Below are 12054 nucleotides of genomic sequence, written 5' to 3' on the forward strand. Positions count from 1 at the left end.
CAATAGCGATTTTAACACTTAATATAGGAAGTCGATACCCAACCCTACCCCTCTGACATATAACCTCGAATGTGCCTCAGATCTATGTTAATTTCATCATTTCAGGACCTCACGCAAAGGCATCGGAGAAGTAAGCTGTACGTCACTGCACAGTGTTGATGAATGTGCACAATATACTGACACTGAGGACAAAAAACTGTCAAATAGTTCTTTTTTATGTATGCACAAAGGTATTATCATAGCTTAATAATATTTTGAATGAAGCACTAAAGCAGTGGTGCTCAACCCTGTTCCTGGAGATCGACCTTCCTACAAAGTTTAGCTCCAACCCTGATCAAAGACACCTGAACCAATTAATTAGGACAGCACTTGATAATTACAGGCAGGTGTGTTTGATATGGGTTGCAACTGAAATCTGCAGGTAGGTCGATCTTTAGGAACAGGGTTGGTCACGCCTGCACTAAAGGCATATGATCTGTTTTTATGGATGGTTTTGTTATTTTTTAGGACTTTAAACTAGTTTTGCTGAGTATGAGGTAACTGCTTCCGAAATAACCTACTACTCAGTAGTACTGCATTTGAATTTGAATCGGCTACTAGGCCGTTCGAAAAGTACATTCAAAACAGCATGAATTAGCGCTGCACATTATTGGAATATTCAAAAATTGAGATTTCTTTTTAAATTTTTTTTATTTATATCGTGAAATGAATACCATTTTACCATATTACTTCATATCGCTATTAGGAAAGAATTCATAATGTTAGATCAATTGGGATGATTCTGCAGTGGGAGTGCATCTCCATAAAATCTAATAAACAATATATAAAATTGAGGTTTTCCCTACATGTTTCGTTGCAGTCTGTGCTGTTTGCGGTGCATTTCTGTATTTACATGTACTGCATTTTCATGCATAACAATCTATAAATACAATCAAGAAAAAGATACAATTAAAGATACAATTCGCAGATTGCGAATGATCACATTACGATATCGATGCTAAAACGATATATTGTGCAGCTCTAGTACGAATGTGAGTAGTGTGAATGGAACTCCGACGTGCTACATCTGCCATTGTGTCATAAGCACGTGACCTACCCTCAGTTGTGTTGCTTTACTGCCATTTATGAATTATCTCACAGTGCATCATGGAATAGCGTAGCGTGCATCGGATGCGCAGTTTAGAGTCTCGGCAGAAGTAATAGGTTATCTGGGTGATTCTCGCATACTGTTTTTTAAATTCTATGAATTCGGACATACTGCTCGGCTCACATACTGTTATTAGTGTACTATAAGTACGCAGCCTTCCAGATTTTACCTAAAATATCTTAATGTGTTCTAAAGAAGAACAAAGGTCCCAGGGATTGGGGTTGGAACGACATAAGGGTTAGTAATTAATGAGAGATTTAAAATTTTTGTGTTTGAATTAACTCTTTAAACCTGTATAATTTAGGCCTCAATTTAGTCCTGAAGTAGCTCGGACATCAGCCTATTCAATTAAATTCTAAAAACCATGACAGAGAAAAACACATTACTGTTAATCTGGTTTAAAGGGTCATTAGTCTAGGACTAGGCTTAAACTACCCCAAAATAGATTTTTACACCTTAATATTTGTTCCAAAGCTTTGCTATCAATACTCCAGTCTTTAATAGTGCCACGATCCTTCAGAAATCTAATAAGATAATTTGTTAATCACAGCTTATATCAAAACAGTTTGCGCTGCTTAATACTTTGGAATAATCCTTAATGAATTAAAGCAGACGAGAACAACATTTAGATGAAATCTAATCTAGATCTACTTTTGTTCATTTTAATGTTTTGTTCATTGTTTTCTAATCTTTATATATATATATATATATATATATATATATATATATATATATATATATATATATATATATATATATATATATATATATTGAAACTGATTATATAAAAACAAACTGATAGCAGGGCTCGAAATTAACTTTTTCACTTGGTAGCACCGGTTAATGAATTAAAGCAGACGAGAACAACATTTAGATGAAATCTAATCTAGATCTACTTTTGTTCATTTTAATGCACTGCATCCTTGCTGAACAAAAGATTTCATTTTTTTCTTGACCCCAAACTTTTGAATGGCAGCGCAAATCCCAATCCGATATGTATTACAAGTAGGTGGTTTTCCATTTAACATAGTCAAAGCATAAAAGGCCTTCAATCAGAGATATGTGCACTTACAGAGGGACCTTGTCAGCACACCGGCTTGCTGTGTCAGGGCAAGAGATGTGACCCAGGGGTAGAAAGGTAATTACCGCTATCATCACTCAGCAAATAAAACCCCCTCAGGTCCTGTGAAAAAGAGCTTCCCTCAGAGGAGGACATAAGCACTTCCCCATAAACCCTTCATGCCATTTAGAGCACAGCAACAGAACACACCGCTGATTTATCATCAATCACCAGTCGAAATAAATCTCCTGGCACAGAAATCATCATATGCAAACTTTTCTTGCTCCATGAACATTGTCTTTGAATCTGGGTCAAGGTCAGTGCGCTTTCGAATAAGTCTTGTAAAACTTCACAGAAACCAATTTTTCGTTTGGACATCTTGACGTTTGAGGCCTGAGGGTGTTTACGCAAGTCTTTAATTATCCGCCTATATACACAAACAATGCATGCTTTGAAATAGTGCATGTGTAATATCGCTGGTGACTGTTAAGCAATGCGTCATATCCATGTGTGCCTTTATAGTGCCATAAAAGGCATTTACGTCTTTGTTGGGTCTACTTGTGTTGATAACTCTATATCGTTGGTGACATTCAACAGAATTCATTAAAAGGATGACAAACAAAGCAATACATATATATTTACAGTTCAAGTCAGAATTATTAAACCCCCTGAATTATTAGCCCCCTGTTTATTTTTTTCTCCAATTTCTGTTTACATTTCTAAACATAATAGTTTTAATAACTCATTTCTAATAAATTATTAATATTATCTTTGCCATGATGACAGTAAATAAATTTACTAGATATTTTTCAGGACACTTCTATACAGCTTGAAGTGGCATTTAAAGGCTTAACTAGGTTAATTAGGTTAACTAGGCAGGTTAGGGTAATTAGGCAAGTTATTGTATATCGATGGTTTGTTCTGTACACTATCAAAAAAAAAAAAAACAAAAAAAAAAGCTTAAAGGGGCTAATAATTTTGACCTTAAAATGATTTTTAAAAAATTAAAAACTGCTTTCATTCTAGCCAAAATAAAACAAATAAAACTTTTTCCATAAGAGAAACATATTATCAGACATACTGTAAAAATTTCCTTGCTTTGTTAAACATCATTTCAGAAATTTAAAAAAAGAAAATTCAAAGGGGGACTGATAATTCTGAATTCAACTGTACATATGTATAATAGTAAATTTTTTGTGACTGGTGGGGCTTCTGCACAAATAAAAATCAATTTTAGAATCATTATAAAATAAAAAGATTGTTTTTTTTAGTGGGAAGCTGTAAAGAAAGAGCTTAATTTGCTTGATTTATATGATGCCTTTTCATATTGTCAGAAATGGATAATGCAACTAAACCTCACAGTAAACAAAGGAACTTTTACACATATCACTGGTTCCCAACCTTTTTTTGCCTGTGATCCACTTTTCCACCAGAAAATATTGTAAGGCCCCCCTCCACATTTGTTGATATTATCGCTCATATAAGTTTGCAGTAGATATGACAAAAATAAGGTTGTTTTCAAACAAACGGTATGTTCATTAATATATCTAAATATGTGTATACACAAATATTATCCTAGTGTAAAAATATAAAAGCAAAACATCAGTAGGCCATTTGTCTTGGGTACAACTTGCAAATTTGGGGATGAGTCGTCTGCAAATGTCTTAATAGTTTGGACGCTTTCATGCATTCATTAGCAAGAACTTTGGCACAGATAATACACTGTGGCTGGGTCAGGGACTCTTTGCTTTGAGAAAATGGAACAAAACCATAGTTCAGGTAACTATCTTGGTATTTCCTGCATTTCGTCTATTGCTAGCACTGCGACCCAAAATGCTTGGACCTTCCTCACCTGGGTCCAGTATGCTTAGGTCATTACTATTAGCTGTTGAAGGCGACACAGTGAGACTGTTTTTTTTGTGGAGGATCAATTTTGTTTATTTTTTTAGTCAGCCAGGGATAAAATGAACTAAGGCAACATGATCGTTCTCCTAATTGTCCACTGCTAAAAATTTTTTAAAATATGATGTGACCCCCCCACAGAGCTCACTGAGGCCCCCTTGTGGGCCGGGACCCCTCTGTTGGCAACCGCTGATATATATTATCCTACACCTACATGCTTTATGAGCCATTCCCACACACTATAAAACATACTGTAGCATGCAACATTGCATAGAAACATGTAAGAAGGCAGAATATTATTGTAACCAATATTGCTACTATGGTGTCAATCACCACAATTTCAGGAAGCAAGTTATGTTCTAAACACTCAAAAGCAATTATAATTTTAATGCATTAGTTAATTCTGAAACATTAGCATGCACATGGCCATTAGTAATCTACACTTTATAACTGTCTTTTAAAACAAACTGCTCGTAAACACTTGCCGTCAACTAAAATTAACCGAATATCATCAGCAGACCTTGTGAGGTGTAAACATCACATGCATTCCTGTCCTTCAAGGACATGAGCCTGGAGAACTCAACGTACCCCAACCGGCGAGGAGGGGGCTGGATGTACTGAATCCGTGTGGGTGTAAAGCATTGTCAATCCTCCAGGAATAAATGTGTTTGGAAGGGTGTTTGTATATGTTATAAGGGCTGAAGTGTTTATTTAACACCTCATCTGTCAAAATGAAGGCAGGTTTTTTTGTGCCTTTTACAACTTGGACTCTGTATATAACATCTCTCTGGCAGTATGACACAATTTAGGCCCCTGAATGGGACATGGTGGCCTTGAACCACGCCAGCACCCTCCCAATTCATATTTACAGAGAGTCTCAATGGTGACTGGCTTATGTCAGAGTCAATATTGGCGACGTTCCCCTTTAAAGAGTTGTGAAAAATTGTGGTCTGTTGCACACATAAGTAAAATTGTAGTAGATGAAGTAGAATGAAGTACATTTGTTTTTCTAATCTTTTTAGATATATTTATATAAATATTGAAACTGATTATATAAAAACAAACTGATAGCAGGGCTCGAAATTAACTTTTTTACTTGGTAGCACCGGTGCACCCAACTTCAAATATTTAGGAGCACCAAAAAGAATTTAAGGGTGCTTTCACACCTGTGAATCGATTCAGTTGTTCCGAAACAGAGATTACAATTGTTACATTGTTGCTCTTTGCTCTTGGAGCGGTTCGCTTTCACACTGCAAAGTTTCTAATCGGACCAAAAGAGCTAAAACAAGTCACGTGCGAGTAAACTCTCCTCACATTGGTCAGAGTGTCAGGGTTTATTTTGCAGCGTCCCGCTAAGCTGTCAGGAGAAGTGGTGGTTTGGTGGTGATTGACAGGGTGCGCGCGCGATGTGTCTGAGGAGAGATGCGGAGGGGAGGGGTGAGAAGGGTGCGCGACGATGCCTATTTGAGGACCTGTAGGGAGACGCGAGATTACCGGGAGATCATCACTCGTTTGCGGGCATCCGGAGACTCGCGAAACTTCCCACCCCAATCATAATTCTCTCTTCATATAGCCGTATATGCCTATTACATATCCATAAAACACAGTGATACAACCGCGCTCGGATTGGATCGCTTTCTCACTACAATCGAACCGCTCCAGGGTTCGTTTCAATCGAGCCGAGACCACCTCATTCAAGCGATCTCGGAGCGATTACTTTGGCGCGGAACAGAGCGCGATTGCCCTGTTCACATATGCCAATCGAACCGCGCTAACTGGGCAAACGAGATACGTTCCGAAACAAAAGTGTAGGTGTGAAAGCACCCTAAGAGAACCAGAAAAAATTTAGGAGCACCCACCAAAAATGAATGAGCACCACTGCAAATTGTATTTTTAGGGATTTATTGTATTTTAAAACAACATCAATTAGGACTAACAAAAAACAGAAACAACTATCTAACTAATGCTGAGATTACATTGACATTATTGTGCAATAATTACACAACGAATGTCTAAAAATTATAGAATATTAATGATGATGACAATAGTAACAATGAATCACATTTCTCTCAAAGATGCTGCCTTGAATGTGCTTGAATGTGTGTTATCTGCTATACAAATTCTGTTACTTTATGGAAAAATTATTTATGGTTTGCATCAAACAAAAATGAAGCATTGCAGTAAGAAATGTTTATTTTGCACTATTGTTTTTATTTGCATGTCAATTTAATAAATAATATTTCTGCTACAAAACAAACGAAAGACTATAATAAATCATTCAATTCAAGGCTGAGAGCTGCAAAACAGTCATCAGTAACTAAGTAGAAAAATAATATACATCTATTCTATCCCTCTTTAAAAGTTTTGATTTCGGTTTGTGTCATTTTAAATGCTCAGTCTCATTATGCACTTATTCAAATTTTTCTGTGTTTGTGGAAAAGCAGGCGAGTCAGCCGACCCAATTTATGAGCAGACAGAGCAAGATTTCTTGCGATGACCTGGTTTAATACCGCTCTTTGTTATGAGCCGCAGTTTCAGTGTAAACTTAGTAAAGGGGAACTTCTGTGGTGATGATATGTACAGTATTAGATTTTACATTTAGCGGTTATTTGTGCTGTACATGCAGTAAATGCAACGCATCAAGATTCGGGAACCTTCTCCGAAAACACTCAATTGATTTCAGCTGGCGGATCAACATTTACCACCTGTCGTGATTGCTGTCATCTGCGCTATTATTTGCAACTTTATGTGGGGTTTGCAAACCTGTGTACTTTCACTTGTCAGCCTTTTGCATTTCCCGCAGTCACAAAAGCTCCCAAAAGCCTTGATTGATTGACAGCTAATATGAGCGAATATATCGGCAGGGAAAAGCGATTCAGCACGTTTTTAGAAAAAAAATCCAAACAGGTCGCACAACAACCATTATATGCAGTCGCACAAATGCTCCCAAATATATTATAAGGTCGCATAGATTAAATTTCAGGCGCATATGCGACCTAATTGGTCACAATTTTGAGCCCTGTGATAGGTTTAATAAAACGCACTTTTGGACACATCACATTGTATACATCATTGTGTATACAGTAATCCCTCTTTAAAACACTGCTTACCCTTCATAGCCATGCAGTTTCGCCAATTTTTTTGTGCAATTTGACCATTCAACATGTTTTTTTTTACAGCGCATTGTGATCTGTGTCCTGGTTGGTTCTAGACCACTGCCAATCAATCTTCCCCATGCTGTGTCTCCTGTACAGTACAGAATGCATTCAGCTTCATGTCGACGAAACATTCTGCACCGTCAAAGGCACCTGCGGTAGCACCTAAAGGCAGAGGAAGATGCTAATAATCGCACAAAAAGTTGCACTTTGGGACATGCTAAAGACGTTATGAGGCTGTAGGCCACCATTATGGAATAAATGAATCTTCTCAAACAAATGTTTGGGCCTGAAAACAGGTTTTGATTTTTGGTTTCATTCTATAATTCTGGACATATTTTTATACGAAGGTTTGATCTTTGAGAGTGTTTAAACAAGAGAGAAAACTGTGAAAATGCTAATGCCTGTCAGAGAAGTGTACAAAGTGTGTAGTGAGGGGTTTTAAAGCCCTAAAACATCTATAATATTTGTAAAAAACAAAGCTTACTACTTAGCAGATTTCACTTATTGTGGGTTATTTTTAGAACGTAAATCCTGCGAATAACCAGGGACCACTATCTTAAAAAAATGAACGTTACAGTCAGATTCCAGAGAAGGTTCTAGAGGCTCTACTTATAAAGTCTGTGTAAACCAAAAGTTGCTAAGACACTTATTTCAGTAAGCTGACATATTACTAATTAAATATTAAGCAGGGGGCATGGCTTTGTTTTTGTGCATTCATGGCTAAGATTAACAATATAGTGGCTGATTCAACAAAGAAGGACCTGCACTCCAAGAGTTTTTTCTACTTAATTTTGGGTTAACTGTTTACTTAAAGAAAAACAATGAGTGCTTGCAAAATAAACATTGCAAATTTTGAACAGATTTTAAAACGCACCACATTTATTAATGGAAAACATTGGACATCAAATGTTCTAGGATCATTCTAGAATCACCCATTAACAAACTTTCAAGTCACTTAATGAAGTCATTTGTACAGAATAAAGTGACTTTTTTGCTCTCTGCAGAACAATTGATAAGATTGTATTGTAAGATCTGCTCAAATACCAATCATGCCTGATATTCTCTTACTACACATCCCTGCCCATTATTCTCTACATAGTTTTCTCTTACTGCCCAGTCTGCAAACTGGCTCTGACATTCCACATCTATTGTCAACATGTTTAGACTGAAATTAGGGTCAACAAATAGGACAAAAGTAATGTTGTTTCCAGTCTATGGTATTCGTTTTCTCTGCTTAATTCATAATTTGTACATTTGTTTTAGGGTTTGGAGATTTCTGTTGTAGCAATAAAATGGCAAAAGTTTGCATATTGTTTACATCTTGTGGCTTTGTATTTTGAAGAAGGGGAGAAAAATGTAATTCCATTCAAATTGGTGCATCAAAAATGGGTATATGACATAATACTGTACATTTGGAAATCCAGCACAAATACCACGCGTTCAAGAGAAGCAAATTTTACTTCTATCAGTAATATAAATGAAGTTAAAATGAAAAAAGTTGCCTGTGTAAAATTTGTACAGCATTATAAATGACTTGAATTCTCTGAAGCTTGCACTCAATATAATAGAATGCAACAGCAAAGTACAATTTCAGAGCTGTCTGTAGCTGTTACACCATATGAAAAACAACACAAAGGCACCAGGAGATAACTAACTACTAAATAACAACACAGTACTGTCTGCTATAGAGAAAAAAAATAGTGTTTACTTTCTGAATATTTATAAACGAATTTAAATAAAAATTGGTGTTAGTTAATATATTTTCAGTTTAATTTTTTACAGAATATTGAGCTGAAGCTTGACTATAAAATTAAAACGCAAATTAAATCGAAATCCAATATCTTTAAAAAAAATGTAAAATAAATAACGTTCATGTAGTAGACTGTAAATTGAATAGACAGAGATTTAAAGTGTTAATGTTTTCAGCATTAGGTTCAGAGACATATCATGAACTTCTCAAAAAAGGGTAGATTATTAAAGCTGTGTAATTATTGTAATAAACGAATATCTTGCAAACAACGTGTCACAACCAACAAGACCTGCAGTTGGTTTAAACTTCTAATTAAAAGAATGCACTGTGTTAAATAAATTGCACATCCCGCATGGAACCAAGAAGTGTTTTGTATTTTAGTTACATTTTTGCATGAGTAGCTGAGCAACTCAGTGCTGGTTTTTGTTTATGATTTAAGGTGAAACTAAACACTGCATTCTCTCCACTGCTGTTAATTCATGAACAGCGGGACGTGCTACTTAAGCACAAAGGAAACAGATTTACACTTCATCATTGATAATAGGATTTGTATTGGAGTCAAAAAAATGTATAAAGTAGAATGTTCTCTTCCTAGTCCCGAGACTCCCGATATGTTTAATCTTTCTCTTTTTCAAAAGTAAATACAAATAACTGCAGTTTATATTTCCCTCTCTTCAAACTGAAGCTTATGTCGACTGGTGTTTCTCATAATTTAACCTTGAAAAAATTGCATGATGACAACATGATAGCGATGCATGTTGGATGACTATTTTTCACATAATCAATTCATGATTCTTTGCATAATCTGTTTATTAAAGATACGCAGTTTAATTCCTTTTGTTGTACTAAAATATTTGTTAAATACATTTTATGTAAAAAGTGCTAAAACTGTAAAAGAGAATAATGTTTGTAGGCCCAATAGCAAAATGCCAAAAACATTTTTTTAGTCAATTGTAATCGAAGTTTGCAATCGGTAAGAGAAATTAAAATTAATTAAAGCTGCAAGCAGCGATGATAGGGACCTCGCACCCGGGCTCACCGCCGCCCGGTGACCTTACGATGACAGAGAACAGCGAACAATAATAATATAAGCCAATATATTTTTAAAAAACTAAGAAAAATGCAGATTTATGCCAAACTTCCTCCTGTCAGCAGGTGGCGCTATAACTGTGACTTAAGATTGGCATGTAGATGTCTTCCGGAGAAGAATGTTATCAACCATGTGAAGTTTCAGGCACATGGGACATTGTGTGGCTGAGTTATAAGCCAAACTACCTTCTGCCAGCAGGTGGCGTTATGACTGACTCAATATTGTTATGTGGATGTGTTCAGGAGCAGACTTTTATCAACCATGTGAAGTTTCAGGCAGATCAGAGATTGTGTGGAGATTGTGTTTTAAGACAAACTACATTCTGCCAGCAGGTGGCGCTATGAAAGACTCAATATTATTATGTAGATGTGTTTAGGAGAGGACTTTCATCAATCATGTGAAGTTTCAGGCAGATTGGACATTGTGTGGCCGAGTTACAAGCCAAAATTTCTTCTGACAGCAGGTGGCGCTATGACTGACTCAATATTGTTATGTGGATGTGTTCAGGAGAGGACTTTTATCAATCATGTGAAGTTTCAGGCAGATTGGACATTGTGTGGCCGAGTTACAAGCCAAACTACCTTCTGCCAGCAGGTGGCGCTATGACTGACTCAATATTTTTATGTGGATGTGTTCAGGAGAGGACTTTTATCAATCATGTGAAGTTTCAGGCAGATCAGACATTGTGTGGTTGAGTTATAAGAAATTCCTGTTCCATGGCGAAGCGTTGAGGTTTGTCATGCCACCACAGACACGCCCTTCTGCAAAAACTCTAGATCTTCACAATATATCATCGCTAGAGCTTTCAGATTACACCACTCTATTTTGGTGCTGATACGGGAAAGTTTGTGGAAGGAGTTTGTTACAGTGTCAAACATGTAATTTCCTGTGGCCAGCAGGTGGCGCTATAACTGTAACTAGATATCGGCACGTAAACCTGATCAGGTCAGGACTGTTATTAAATGTGTGAATTTTGAGGCAGATCGAATATTGCATGCCAGTTATAAAGACTTCCTGTTTTGTGGCGAATCATCAAAGTTTGCGAGGCCGCCACGGATACGCCCATCGATGAAAACTCTAAAGCTTCGCAATTTAACATCACCAAGGCCTTTAGATGACAAAACCCAATTTTGGTAATTATCAGATAAAATCCCTAGGAGGAGTTCGTTAAAATACAATGCCTGAAAATGGCAAAAGCGCCACTTTTTCGCCACAGGAAGTTAAAAATATCCGACCTCCTGTTGGGTTTGAGATATGGCTCCAAGAGACTTTTTCGTATGTTTTGCCATGTTTGAGGTGTGTGCCAATTTTTGTGCATGTGCGTGTTTCGTAGATCGGGGGCTCGTCCGTTTAATTTTTCTAGGTGGCGCTGTCGAGTCATTTTGCCACGCCCACTTCAATATTGTTATGTGGATGTGTTCAAGAGATGACGTTTATCAACCATGTGAAGTTTCAGGCAGATCGGACATTGTGTGGTTGTGTTATAAGGACTTCCTGTTCCATGGCGAAGCGTTGAGGTTTGTCATGCCACCACAGACACGCCCCTCTGCAAAAACTCTAGATCTTCACAATATATCATCGCTAGAGCTTTCAGATGACTCCACTCTATTTTGGTGCTGATACGGAAAAGTTTGTGGTAGGAGATTGTTACAGTGTCAAACATGTAATTTCCTGTGGCCAGCAGGTGGCGCTATAACTGTAACTGGATATCGGCACGTAAACCTGATCAGGTCAGGACTGTTATTAAATGTGTGAATTTTGAGGCAGATCTGATAATGCATGCCTGAGTTATAAAGACTTCCTGTTTTGTGGCGAATCATCAAAGTTTGCGAGGCCGCCACGGACACGCCCATCGAAGAAAACTCTAAAGCTTCGCAATTTAACATCACCAAGGCTTTAAGATGACAAAACCCAATTTTGGTGTTTATCAGATAAAATCCCTAGGAG

This window comes from Danio rerio, chromosome 2 (genome assembly GCF_052040795.2).
Source record: "Danio rerio strain M-AB ecotype USA chromosome 2, GRCz13ab, whole genome shotgun sequence".
Classification (NCBI taxonomy): Eukaryota; Metazoa; Chordata; class Actinopteri; order Cypriniformes; family Danionidae; genus Danio; species Danio rerio.